Consider the following 12,414-nt stretch of genomic DNA (forward strand, 5'->3'; position numbering starts at 1 on the left):
TTATTGGCTGGAAGAAAGAACAAGCAGCAATTGACCACCATACTACATCCTGGAGACTGAGACCAGGGCTCAGGCTCCAATCACCTTTATACTGGGGTCCATGGGAGGAGCCACAGTCAGTGGGAGGAGCCACAGGAGCAGTCAGTTGGGGGGGGCGTGTCCAGACAGGTATATGCAGTTCACCACAATCTGCCATTTCTCAGCCCAGTTTTGCATCCTATCAATGTCCTGCTGTAACCTCTGACAGCTCTCCACACTATCCACACACCTTCAACCTTTGTGTCATCAGCAAATTACTAACCCATCCCTCCACTTCCTCATCCAGGTCATTGATAAAAATCACAAAGAGTAAGGGTCCCAGAACAGATCCCTGAGGCACTCCAATGGTGACCAACCTCCATGCAGAATATGACCTGTCTACAACCATTCTTTGCATTCTGTGGGCAAGCCAGTTCTGGATCCACAAAGCAATGTCCCATTGGATCCTATGTTTCCTTACTTTCTCAATAAGTCTTGCATGGGGTACCTTATCAAATGCCTTGCTGAAATCCATATACACTACATCTACTGCTCTTCCTTCATCAACAAATTCAGTCAGGCTCATAAGGCATGACCTGCCCTTGACAAAGCCATACTCCTAATCATATTATACCTCTCCAAATGTTCATAAATCCTGCCTCTCAGGCTCTTCTCCATCAGCTTACCAACCACTGAAGTAAGACTCACTGGTCTGTAATTTCCTGGGCTACCTTGTTGTATCCCTTCTTGTGTATTCCTGATGTGTTGCTCTCTGTTTGGGAGAAAACTCTTGAGATCATTTTTTAAAAAGGATAATGCAGCAGTGGGAGGTCTGAGCATAGTTGGAATTGCGATTATTTTGCTTTCAGCAAGGAAAGATAACACACTGCAGGTGGAAGGGACGTTAACGTGAATACCACAGCACTTGAGACACGAGAGACTGCGGATGCTTAAACTCTCAATCTACACCAGGAGACTAGGCGGGGTCTCCAGAAGCAACCAATCAGGCTTTATCATCTAAAGCAGCGCTGAGATGGGCGGGTTTTGGAGAATCAACCAATCCTCTCTCAACCTCAGAACGAGGACGCGGCAGCCCGGGTGATCGACGGATAAGCGCGCCAGGGGCGGGTCTCGGACGATAAACAAATCTCACGTCACGAGGTGAAGGAGGCGTGGCTTCGACGGCAGATGATTGACACAAGCATAGGAGTTGGGCGGGTAGATTTGCAGCTCAGCCAATCGCAGGGGAAAGGGCGGGGCGGAAGGTCGGGTGATTGGCAGCTGCGCGATCGTTGGGCCGGCCAGGCAGTGCGGCACCTCTAGTGACGTGAGGTTTCGGGAGGGGGGGGGGGTTGTATCACCTCCACTCTCATGTGGTCTGCGGCGTCGTCTGTTTATTATTTACATCGCTGTCCGGCTCATAGAGCTTCGTGAAACAGGTAAGCGATGGCCCGAGCGGCCGTTGATCCAGTTGAAAGTGGGAGGGAGGTGTGACTGAGGAGTGGCTGTGGGTGAGACTCCAGCCTCTGTCACCATTTCAACTTCGCACAGGGCCTCCTTTCCCACCCCTCCCGTTCGTTCCCCTGACACCCCCAATCTCCCACTTCACACTTGCAATTTATCGAAGTTGTAATCCGGGGGAGGGTGTTGAGGGAGGAATATGAGATAGCCATATTTGACATAAGCTAGCATGGACTTGATAGGCCGAATGTACTGTTAAGCTTTTAGGTTGTCTACAAGCAAAATCCGTAAGTGCTCATCAGTTTTGAATAAGCATCAGTAGTCTTGATCTGAAATTGCATCTTGTCAATATAAGATGGTCAGTATAAGCCTGTAAAGTTATTTTGAAAAGCTAGAAGATATAGTTTTAGGGAGATTTAGAGTGGATCTGAGAAGGTTTCTTCAGCTGCACACTGATGGAGCAGGTGTTGGAAGCAAGTACACTCAACATTTAAGGAATGACTATACAAGAAGTTCAATTGGACCAAGTGCTGGAAACTGGTTTTAGAGTAGATGATTGGAGATAGCGGTCTGAAAGGTCCTGTGCTATATGGCTTTACACCTCTCCAGCATCATTAAAACACTATTCCATTGCTGCTTGTTGGACCTTGTCTGTAATTAAAGTTGTTATGTTTTCTATAAAATGCTCTGGATCACTTGTGATGCACTACTCAAGTGTAAGTCTTTCAAGGGACAGTGATTTGCTCCTTGCCCTTGAACATTCTCTCAGCTAAACTCTTATATTTTCACAGTTGAATGTAATTTTATTCTTGAAGTAAGTTATATGTCACCATGTATGACCTTGAGATTCATATTCTTGTGGGCATTCACAGTAGATACTGGAAATCAATGAAAAGTACACAGATAAAGATGGACAAACAGCCAATGTGCAAACGAAGATAAGTTGTGCAAATAAAAAGATCTAATAATAATAAAGTAATAAATATTGAGAACGTGAGTTGAAGCATCCTTTAAAGTGAGTTGAGAAGGTGTGGAATCAGTCCAGTGTTGTGCTGAATGAAGTTATCCAGCCTGTTGGTTGAAGGGCAAAGGGCGGGATGGAAGGTCAAGTGATTGGCAGTTGCGCTATCGTTTGGCAGGCTGGGTTCTGGCCTGGTGGTATGAGCCCCAAGACTTTCTACTCGATGTCAGCAGTGTGAAGAGAGCATGGCCTTGCATGGTGGGGGTCAGACTCTCTTCTATTGTCTGGCGGGTTGATTTCACTATGCTTGATTTGAGATCTGGGCAAACGTGAAGAGTTGCTCTTTGCGAAGGGAAAAGTGAATCCAAACTTGTTTTATTGACACTGATATATGTTGTGAAATCTCTTGCTTTGTAGTAGCAGTACAATGCAATATAGAAAAGTACTATAATGGCAGGACCCTTAATAGTATTGATCTACAAAGAGATCTTGGGATTCAAATCTCACGAGTAGATAATGGTAAAGAGGGCATATGGCGTGCTTGCTTCTCTCGATTGGGTTGGAGTATTGGAGTCAGGAATTTTTGTTATAGCTGTGTTGAACTCTGGTTAAGCACATCTAATACTTTGTCAAACTTGTATAGATGTGTGGTGAAGTGTATATGGACTGGTTGCATCACAGCTGGTATGGCCTTGAATGGAAAATCCTACAAAAAGTAGTGGACACAGCCCAGTCTATTTTGGGTAAAGCCCTCCCCACCATTGAGCACATCTACAAGGAGTGCTCTCGCAGGAAAGCAGTATCCATCATCAGGGATCCACACCACCCAGGCCATGTTCTCTTCTCACTGCTGACAATCAGAAAGAAGGTAGAGGAGCCTGAGGACTCTCACTACTGGGTTCAGGAACAGTTATTGCCCCTCAACCAGCGGGGATAACTTCATTCAATCACAAACAAGAGAAAATCTGGAGACGATGGAAATCCAAGCAACACACACACACTGGAGGAGCTTAGCGGGCCAGGCAGCTTCTATGGAAAAGGGTACAGTCAACGTTTTGGGCCAAGATCCTCCAGCAGTCTGTGTGTGTGTTGCATAACTTCATTCAACTTCACTGAACTGTTGCCACAACCTGTGGACTTGCTTTCAAGAACTCTTTATCTCATGTTGTTGTTATTTGTTGCCCATTTATTTATTATTATAATTCTTCATTCTTTTGCATTTGCACAGTTTGTTGTCTTTTGCACATTTGTTGTTGTCGTCCCTCTTAGGTGCAGTCTTTTTTTAATTCTATTATGGATTTATTGAGATTGCTTGCAAGGAAACAAATCCCGGAGTAGTATATGGTAACATATGTATTTTGATAATAAATTTACTTTGAATGGAGTATTAGTTTTGGTGCAGTTCTGGTCAGTCCATCACAAGTAGGAGGCTGTACAGTTGGTACGGAATAAGTTTACTAGGATAGGCCCTGAATTAGAGAGTGCTTGGACAATCATGGATTGTTTTCTCAAGAACATTGAAGGCTTAACAGAGTTCTGATAGAATTTTGTAGCATTATGAGAGGTATAGATAGATAGTCAGGGCTGTTTTCTCAGGTTGCAAATGTGTAATACTAGAGAACGTGGATTTGAGGTGTGGGGAGAGGGTGAGGAAATTTTACTTAACACGGAGTTGTAGGTGTCTGGAGCATGCTGCAAGGTTTGGTGGTGGAAGCAGGTATTGTAGTGGTGTCAGAGCTTTTTTAGGCATTTGAGTATGTAGGAAGTGGAAGAATGTGAATTATGTGCAGGTATCATGTTTGGCACGGGTATCATTGGCCAAAGGGCCTGTTCCTGTTCTGTGTTCAGGAGACACAAGAGACTGCAGGTGCTGGAATATGGATGAAGACAGGAAGCAGCTGGAGGAACTGAGTGGGTCAGACAGAATCCATAGAAGGAAATGGACAATTAATCATTTTTGCAGCAGATTCCAGCATCTGCAGTCTCTTGTGTCCCAGCCTTGACCTGAAATGTTGACTGTCTGTCCATTTGCCTCCACAGATGCTGCTTTAGACCTGCTGAGTTCCTGAGCAGCTCATTTTTCTGCTTAATGGAAAAGTTCAGCACTTGTTAAAGCTGGCAGCTGGGTTCTGGGTTCAAGTAATGTCTGTCTGCCAAATTGATGTTCTTGCTTTTTCCCCCTCCCTTGGTTTGTAGAATCATACAGCTGGAGACTATTTATCTGTTCTGATCAAAAATTATTTACCCATGCTCATCCCACCTTTTGCTTTTGTTTGTAGGTTGGTAGGTCATGGCTCTTCAAGTGTAGATCCAAGTGTTTTAAATGTAATGCAGATTTCTGCTTGTAGTCAGTTCCAGACCTCTGTCCCTGTCTGTGCATGAAAATTCTTTGGCATCTCCCTTGTGACTCTTGTACCATTTTCAAAGATAATTGGCATGTCAGCTTTTTTAACTACGTTCCTGAATATGGAACTTAATATCTAAAGCTATAAGGGATGCAGACTTGGGCAGGGAGCACTCTTAAATGCCAGCTGAAAACCTATTTGTATAACCTTGCTTTTAACTAACATTATTTAGACTTTTATTTTTACGTTTGCACTTTATCGCATTGTAAAGCACTTTGAACAACAATGTTTTATTAAAAATGCTCTATAAATTCTATTTTCCCTGTTTTTTGAAAGTTCTGCTAGGGGATGCATCCTTCCAATCTGTTCTTTCTAGGCATTTCAACTTTTTGTGTGTCTAATTTGAGTCCCCCCCTTGGCCGTCTCTGCTCCCACTAAACCCACACTGTCCTATCCAAAGCTTCCTTGTAGCTGTAACTTTCCAGTCCTGTTAATGCATTTATAAATCTGCGTTAATAGCCCAAGGGTGTGTTGGGGCTTCCCGCAAGTGCTGTCAACCATCGCATTCCAATGTTCAGTGGAACGATACAAGCAGCAGCAGCGACAACACAACTAAACAGGACAGCAGCAAAACAAGTCCTTTCCCAACTCACCCACTCACACACACAGGCAGGCTTCCAGCCCAGGACAGGCTGTCTCCAGGCCTCTAGTCCTTGGCCCCAGACTCTCAGGTTCATAGACATCAAATCTCCAGCACCTGGGCTGGACTTGCAGACACTGTGCCTCCAACTTTGGACTTTGCTGACTTCTGTTATGGGTCTATACCCCAGGACTTGCCGATGACTAGTTTAGATAGATAGATAGATACTTTATTCATCCCCATGGGGAAATTCAACATTTTTTCCAATGTCCCATACACTTATTGTAGCAAAACTAATGACATACAATACTTAACTCAGTAAAAATATGATATGCATCTAAAATCACCCTCTCAAGCATTAATAATAGCTTTTAAAAAGTTCTTAAGTAGTTTACTTAAATACATTGAGTCCTAACCCCGGCACTTTAACATATCTTACTCCTGGCGGTTGAATTGTAAAGCCGAATGGCATTGGGGAGTATTGATCTCTTCATCCTGTCTGAGGAGCATTGCATCGATAGCACCCTGTTGCTGAAACTGCTTCTCTGTCTCTGGATGGTGCTATGTAGAGGATGTTGAGGGTTTTCCATAATTGACCGTAGCCTACTCAGCGCCCTTCGCTCTGCTACCGATGTCATACTCTCCAGTACTTTGCCCACGACAGAGCCCGCCCTCCTTACCAGCTTATTAAGACGTGAGGCGTCCCTCTTCTTAATGCTGCCTCCCCAACACGCCACCACAAAGAAGAGGGCGCTCTCCACAACTGACCTATAGAACATCTTCAGCATCTCACTACAAACATTGAATGACGCCAACCTTCTAAGGAAGTACAGTCGACTCTGTGCCTTCCTGCACAAGGCATCTGTGTTGGCAGTCCAGTCTAGCTTCTCGTCTAACTGTACTCCCAGATACTTCCAGTGGTGACTTCAGACTTGCATGGACCTCTGACCCCAGTGACCCGGGCTGGGTAACTGGCCCTGTGACTCCTTTGGGCCTTTATCTACATGCTTGCTGACCTGGAATGCCTGCCGACCCAACCTCCAGGATTGCAGAACTTTGACTGTGGAACCCCCCAACCTGCAAATGTGTCTGCTCTCTTAACATAGAAACATAGAAAATAGGTGCAGGAGTAGGCCATTCGGCCCTTCGAGCCTGCACCGCCTTTCAGTATGATCATGGCTGATCATCCAACCCAGAACCCTGTACCTGCTTTCTCTCCATACCCCCTGATCCCTTTAGCCACAAGGGCCACATCTAACTTAAAATTAAGACATGAAGATTAAAATGAAAATTTTAAGACATGGAAATTAACAATGGAAGCTCTTGTAGGTAAAGCTTGACTGAACTTCCTTGGTGCAGTTGTATAATTCTTGGAGCAGTGGCCCAGGCTGTGATTTCAGCACCTTAAGGAAAACCTCATTCCTCAATGATGTTCATGTCCAAATATGGATGAGAAGGGGAGGGAGGAGTTTGGCTCCTGAACTACCTAACTACTTGCTTTCTCTATCAGCACACACAAAATGCTGGAAGAACTCATCAGGTCAGAAAGCATCAATGGAAAAGAGTAAACAGTCGACGTTTCGGGCTGAGATCCTCCTTTAGGACTGAGAAGGAAGGGGGAAGATGGCCAAAATAAAAAGGTGTGGGGGGGCAGGGAAGGGAGCTAGCGGGAAGGTGATGGGTGAAGCCAGGTGGGTGGGAAAGGTCAAGGGCTGGAAAAGAAGGAATCTGATAGGAGAGGAGTGTGGCGCATAGGAGGAAGGGGAGGAGCAGGGGAACTGGGGGATGTGATAGGCAGGTGAAAAGAGGTTAGAGTGGTAATGGTGGGGGGGGATTTTTTTTTACCAGAAGGAACATTTGATATTAATGCCATTGGGTTGGAGGCTACCCACGTGGAAGTGGAGGAGGTGTTGCTCCTCCACCCTGAGGGTGGCCTCATCTTGGCACGAGGAGGCCATGGCTCGACATATTGGAATGGGAATTGGAATTAAAATGTTTGGCCACCGGGAATTCTTGCTTGTGGCAGATGGAGCAAAGGTGCTTGAAAAAGCAGTCCCACAATTTATGACGGGTCTCGCCAATGTAGAGGAGGCTGAATCAGGAGCACTTGCTGGAAGGACTATTTGGCGTTTTGAATGGAAGTGAGGGGGGGGTGGTGTATGGATAGGTGTAACATTTAGGCCGCTTGCAGGGATAAGTACCTGGAGGGAGATTAGTAGCGAGAGATGAATTTCTGTATGACTGTCACTCAGTTCTGCTCTGCTTCCCACTTGAGCTGAGGAAACAATAGATTAGTGTTTAAATCATAGGATTTGCCATCAAAGATTAGTGCCACTGCTTCGGAAATCTGAATGCAAATCAGCCATGGCAGCTCAAGATTTATTCAGCTAGCTAAATTTGGAATACAAAGAATCCTCCAGCTGATGTTTCTTCCTGTACCTGTGGCTGTCCAGAGCATAGATACATCATGAAGTTCCCACACACCATGGGTGTGTATTCCAGAGGTCTGAAGAGCCCTGCTATCCCTCTAATAGACCAGAAGAGCAGAATTAGACTATTTGGCTCATCGAGTCTGCTCCACCATTCCATCATGGCAAATTTATTTTCCTTTTCAATGCCAGTCTCCTGCCTTCTCCCCATAACCTTTTGATACCCTTACTAATCAGGAGCGTACCAAACTTCCAGATAAATATATCCAATGACTTGGCCTCAACTGCCACCTATGGCAATGAATTTCACAAATTCACCACCCCTGGCTGCAGAAATTCCTCCTCATCACTGTTCTAAAGGGATGTGTTTCTATTCAGAGGCTGAGCCGTCTGGTCCTAGACTTCCCACTCTCTCCATATCTGCTCTATTTAGGCCTTTAAATATCTGATCGGTTTTGATGTGATTTCCCCCTCACTCTTCTAAATTCCAGTGAGTACAGGCCTAGAGCATTATTAGATTGACTCACTAAGTAGAAAAATAGTATTGGAACAGCATCTTTCTCCCTGATACTGTGCGCCACAACATGACTTCTCCACCCAAAATCCAGTATTTCATCACTTATCAGGACAACAGTCTGTGGAATTGGACTCTGTTCTTCGACAGAGCAAAACTCATCTGTGCTTGCGAAGATCCAAAGTACAGTTATTATTGAAGTATGTAAGCAGTACACAACCCCGGGATTTGTCTTCCCTACAGACAGCCACGAAACAAAGGAGTCCATGGAATCCGTTCAAAGAAGAACATCAGGCCCCCAAAGCACAAAGAACAAATCATGTAAATGACACCAAAAAACAAGCGAGAAACACAGAATATAACATATCAAACCACAAATCATCAAACAGTCCAGGAATATTGCATTAGCTAAAATTACAAGAACAGGCATCAGTCACCACTGACTAATTACCTAGTAACCAGTTCTAGCCAGCTATCTAATTAATTGCAACTTCACAACAAGCAGCAAATTTACCACTGATTAATAATGTGAATGAAGCGAATTAATGTCAGTGATAAGTTCAAAACAAAGTGCTGTCTTCAAAACTTAAATTCTAGAACAAGATAAATCCCCCCGAAACTATTAATTCCCCCTACTAGCCAAAATCTGTGGTTAGTTTTGTGCAGTAATTGTGTTCTTGAAACTGGATTGCATTTGAGGGCAAAACTCAAACAGAGAAGCAGTTTCAGCGACAGGTTACTATCGATGCAATGCTCCTCAGACAGGATGAAGAGGTCAATACTCCCCAATGCCATTAGGCTTTACAATTCTACCGCCAGGACTTAAGAACTTTTTAAAGCTATTATTAATGCTTTTTGAGATGGTGATTTAGATGCATATCATATTTTTTTTTACTGAGTTAAGTATTGTATGTAATTAGTTTTGCTACAACAAGTGTATGGGACATTGGAAAAAAGTTGAATTTCCCCATGGGGATGAATAAAGTATCTATCTATCTATCTATCTATCTTTCTGTTGGCTCACCTGTCTGACCTGACTATACCAAGAATAACACACAGAAAATGCTGAAGGAGTTCAGCAAGTCAGGCAGCATTTATGGAAAACAATAAACAGTGGGGATGAATAAAGTATCTATCTATCTTTCTGTTGGCTCACCTGTCTGACCTGACTATACCAAGAATAACACACAGAAAATGCTGAAGGAGTTCAGCAAGTCAGGCAGCATTTATGGAAAACAATAAACAGTTGATGTTTCAGATCGAGACTCGAAGAAGGCCCGAAACATCGACTCTTTATTCCTTCCCACAGAAGTTGCCCAATTTTCTGAGTTCATCCAGCATTTTTTTTGTGTGTTACTCTGGATTTCAAAGTATATTTATTATCAAAGTATGTATACTACATACAACCTTGAGATTTTTCTCCTTACAGGCAGCCACATAAGAAATCTAGAAGAACCCATTTAAAAAATAAAGAATGTCAGACGCCCAGTGAGCAGAAATAAAATGTCCAAACAATAAAAGTAAGCAAGTAACATTCAGAACTGAAGTTCTCAAAAGTGAGTCCATAGCCATGCACCCGGCCCAGGTGCCTGGTAGTTGCAGGCCACAACCTCGGTTCAGTGTGGTGACAAGTAAATCTTGCAGAGCAGCTATCTGAACTCTGGTGCTGACACTTTAACCTTTTCAATCTGGCCCAGCCTTTAAATCAGCCAGACCTCGTGTTGCACCTCGCTCTCTCAGGCCCAACACTGCAGTCTGCTTTTGAGCCCAGGTCCCGCCACCTTGATTCAGCCTGTAACAGACTTTTCTAATCTGACTCGGTGCTTAAATCCACCAAACAGCGGGTCATTCCTTGCTCTCAGACCTGGGTCGTGCCAGCATCTTGTAGAATCTCTTGTTTTTATGACAGTATCAAGAATGTGTCTGATTGGGGAGTTGAAGGTATTTTAAAATGTTGTGTGAAAGGTATAAGGTGGATAACATGCATGATGAACATTTAATAGCCGGAAATCATGTCATTCGTTGCCTTTTCAAGTCACCCGTCTCTATTGACTGCTACATGAAGGGACAAGATAGCCGATTTGTATGCAATAAGATCCCACAGTAATGAAAGTGACAAACCATCTGCTGGAAGAACCTTTGGGAGATTGGGTTCGAGCAGCATCTGCTGGTGTTGGGTCGGGTGTCATTTGGCACACTACCAGCACCTTCATGGTCAATCTTTCTAAGTATAATCCTGTCTCCTACCTTCTTCCTTCTCTATTCCCCCCTCTAATCCCCCCTCCGCACCTTGAAACCTATTTACTGCTAACTATTCCCAATACTAATGACAGATCATCTTTCTAAATACTGTATCTAATTATTTCTTCTAATGCTAACTAATATTTTCAGAATGATAGTTGGAATTTTAAATGCCTCTTCATTAGTGCTAAAGGTTTTGTTTGCTTCCCTTTTTAAAAAAAAGTCTAATTCATTGTATTTTAGATGTGCACATACTCTCAATGGCATCTTTATTAGGTACACTGTACACCCCAATAATGCAAGTATCTAATTAGCCAATTGTGTGGCAGGAATTCGATGCATAAAAGCATACTGGTGTGGTCAAGAGGTTCAGTTGATGTTCAGAATGGGGAAGAAATGTGATCTAAGTGAGTTTGGCCATGGAATGATTGTTGGTGCCAGACAATATCTCAGGTGGTTTCTGAGAGTATATCAGAAGCTGCGATCTCCTTGGAGTTTCATGCACAACAATGTCTAGAATTTACAGAGAATGGTGTGAAAAATGAAAAAAAATTGTTTTCTGTTCTGTGGGCAAAAATATCTTGAGAATGAGAGGGGTTGGAGTAGAATGGCCAAACTGGCTCAAGTTGACACTCAAAAAAAAAATCACACATTGCAACTGGATATGCAGATAAGCATTTCTGATTACACAACACGTCGAAGCTTGAAATGAATGGACTACAGCAGAAGACCACGAACATACATTCAGTGGCCACTTTATTAGATACAGGAGGAACCTAATAAAGTGGCCACTGAGTGTATGCTTTTAAATTCACAGATTTATTTGGGAAATGTTTGTTGATGGAAAATCTTAGAATGAGCAGTATACCGTAGATGTCGGATTATAAGCCGCTACTTTTTTCCCATGCTTTGAACAGCATTGAACACAGCGGCTTATAATAAGGTGCGGCTAATAGAAGGTTTTTTCCCATGCCGCCAAAACATTTTGCCTCGTAACAGTAGACCAATAAAATTGATGAGTAGTGCACAGAGGTCCAATGAAATTGTACGATAAATCAAGCGCACTTCACAAATTATTGTAAATCAGCCATTTGTACTCACCCTCATCAACATGGAAAACACTCGAAGAAAAGCATATGATGCAGCTTTTAAGTTAAAGGCAATCAATCTGGCGTTGAAGAAGGAAATCGAGCTGCTGCGCGTAATCTTGGCATACATGAATCGATGGTGAGACGGTGGAGACGCCAGCGCGAAGAACTGAATCAATGCAAAAAGACGACAAAAGCTTTCAGAGGTAATCACAGCAGATGGCCCGAACTTGAAAACTTTCTTGAAGACTGGGTTAACACACAGAGAGCAGGCGGCCGCGGTGTTTCCACCGTGCAGATCAGACTGAAGGCTAAAGCAATCGCCACCAAAATGAAAATCGAAGATTTTAGAGGTGGGCCATCGTGGTGTTTTAGATTTATGAGACGAAAAGGCCTGTCCATCAGGGTACGCACGACTCTCTGTCAGCAGCTCCCTCCCGACCATGAGGAAAAACTTGCTAACTTCCGCACATTCACTCAAACAAAGATAGCGGAGAATTCCATCGGGCCAGATGAAATCATAAATATGGATGAAGTACCTTTGACGTTTGACCTGCCTCTCACTCGGACTGTTAATAAAAAAGGTGACTCGTCCATCATACTGAAAACAAGTGGCCATGAGAGAACGCATTTTACTTGTGTTCTGAGCTGCACAGCATCCGGACTAAAGCTTCCACCGATGGTGATTTTTAAGCGGCTGACAATGCCAAAGGAAAA

General features: G+C 43.6%; 1 protein-coding gene across 1 annotated transcript in view; it reads left to right on the forward strand.

Annotated features, from left to right (window-relative positions):
• The first annotated feature begins 1,310 nt into the window (after nt 1-1,310).
• The window catches only part of rnf13 (ring finger protein 13), a 265,621-nt gene continuing 254,517 nt past the window's right edge, over nt 1,311-12,414 (forward strand). The window contains exon 1 of the mRNA XM_073041583.1: nt 1,311-1,457. The gene's annotated coding sequence lies outside the window, so the exon portion shown is untranslated. The remainder of the gene's footprint in view (nt 1,458-12,414) is intronic.

Source organism: Hemitrygon akajei, chromosome 3 (genome assembly GCF_048418815.1).
Source record: "Hemitrygon akajei chromosome 3, sHemAka1.3, whole genome shotgun sequence".
Classification (NCBI taxonomy): domain Eukaryota; kingdom Metazoa; phylum Chordata; class Chondrichthyes; order Myliobatiformes; family Dasyatidae; genus Hemitrygon; species Hemitrygon akajei.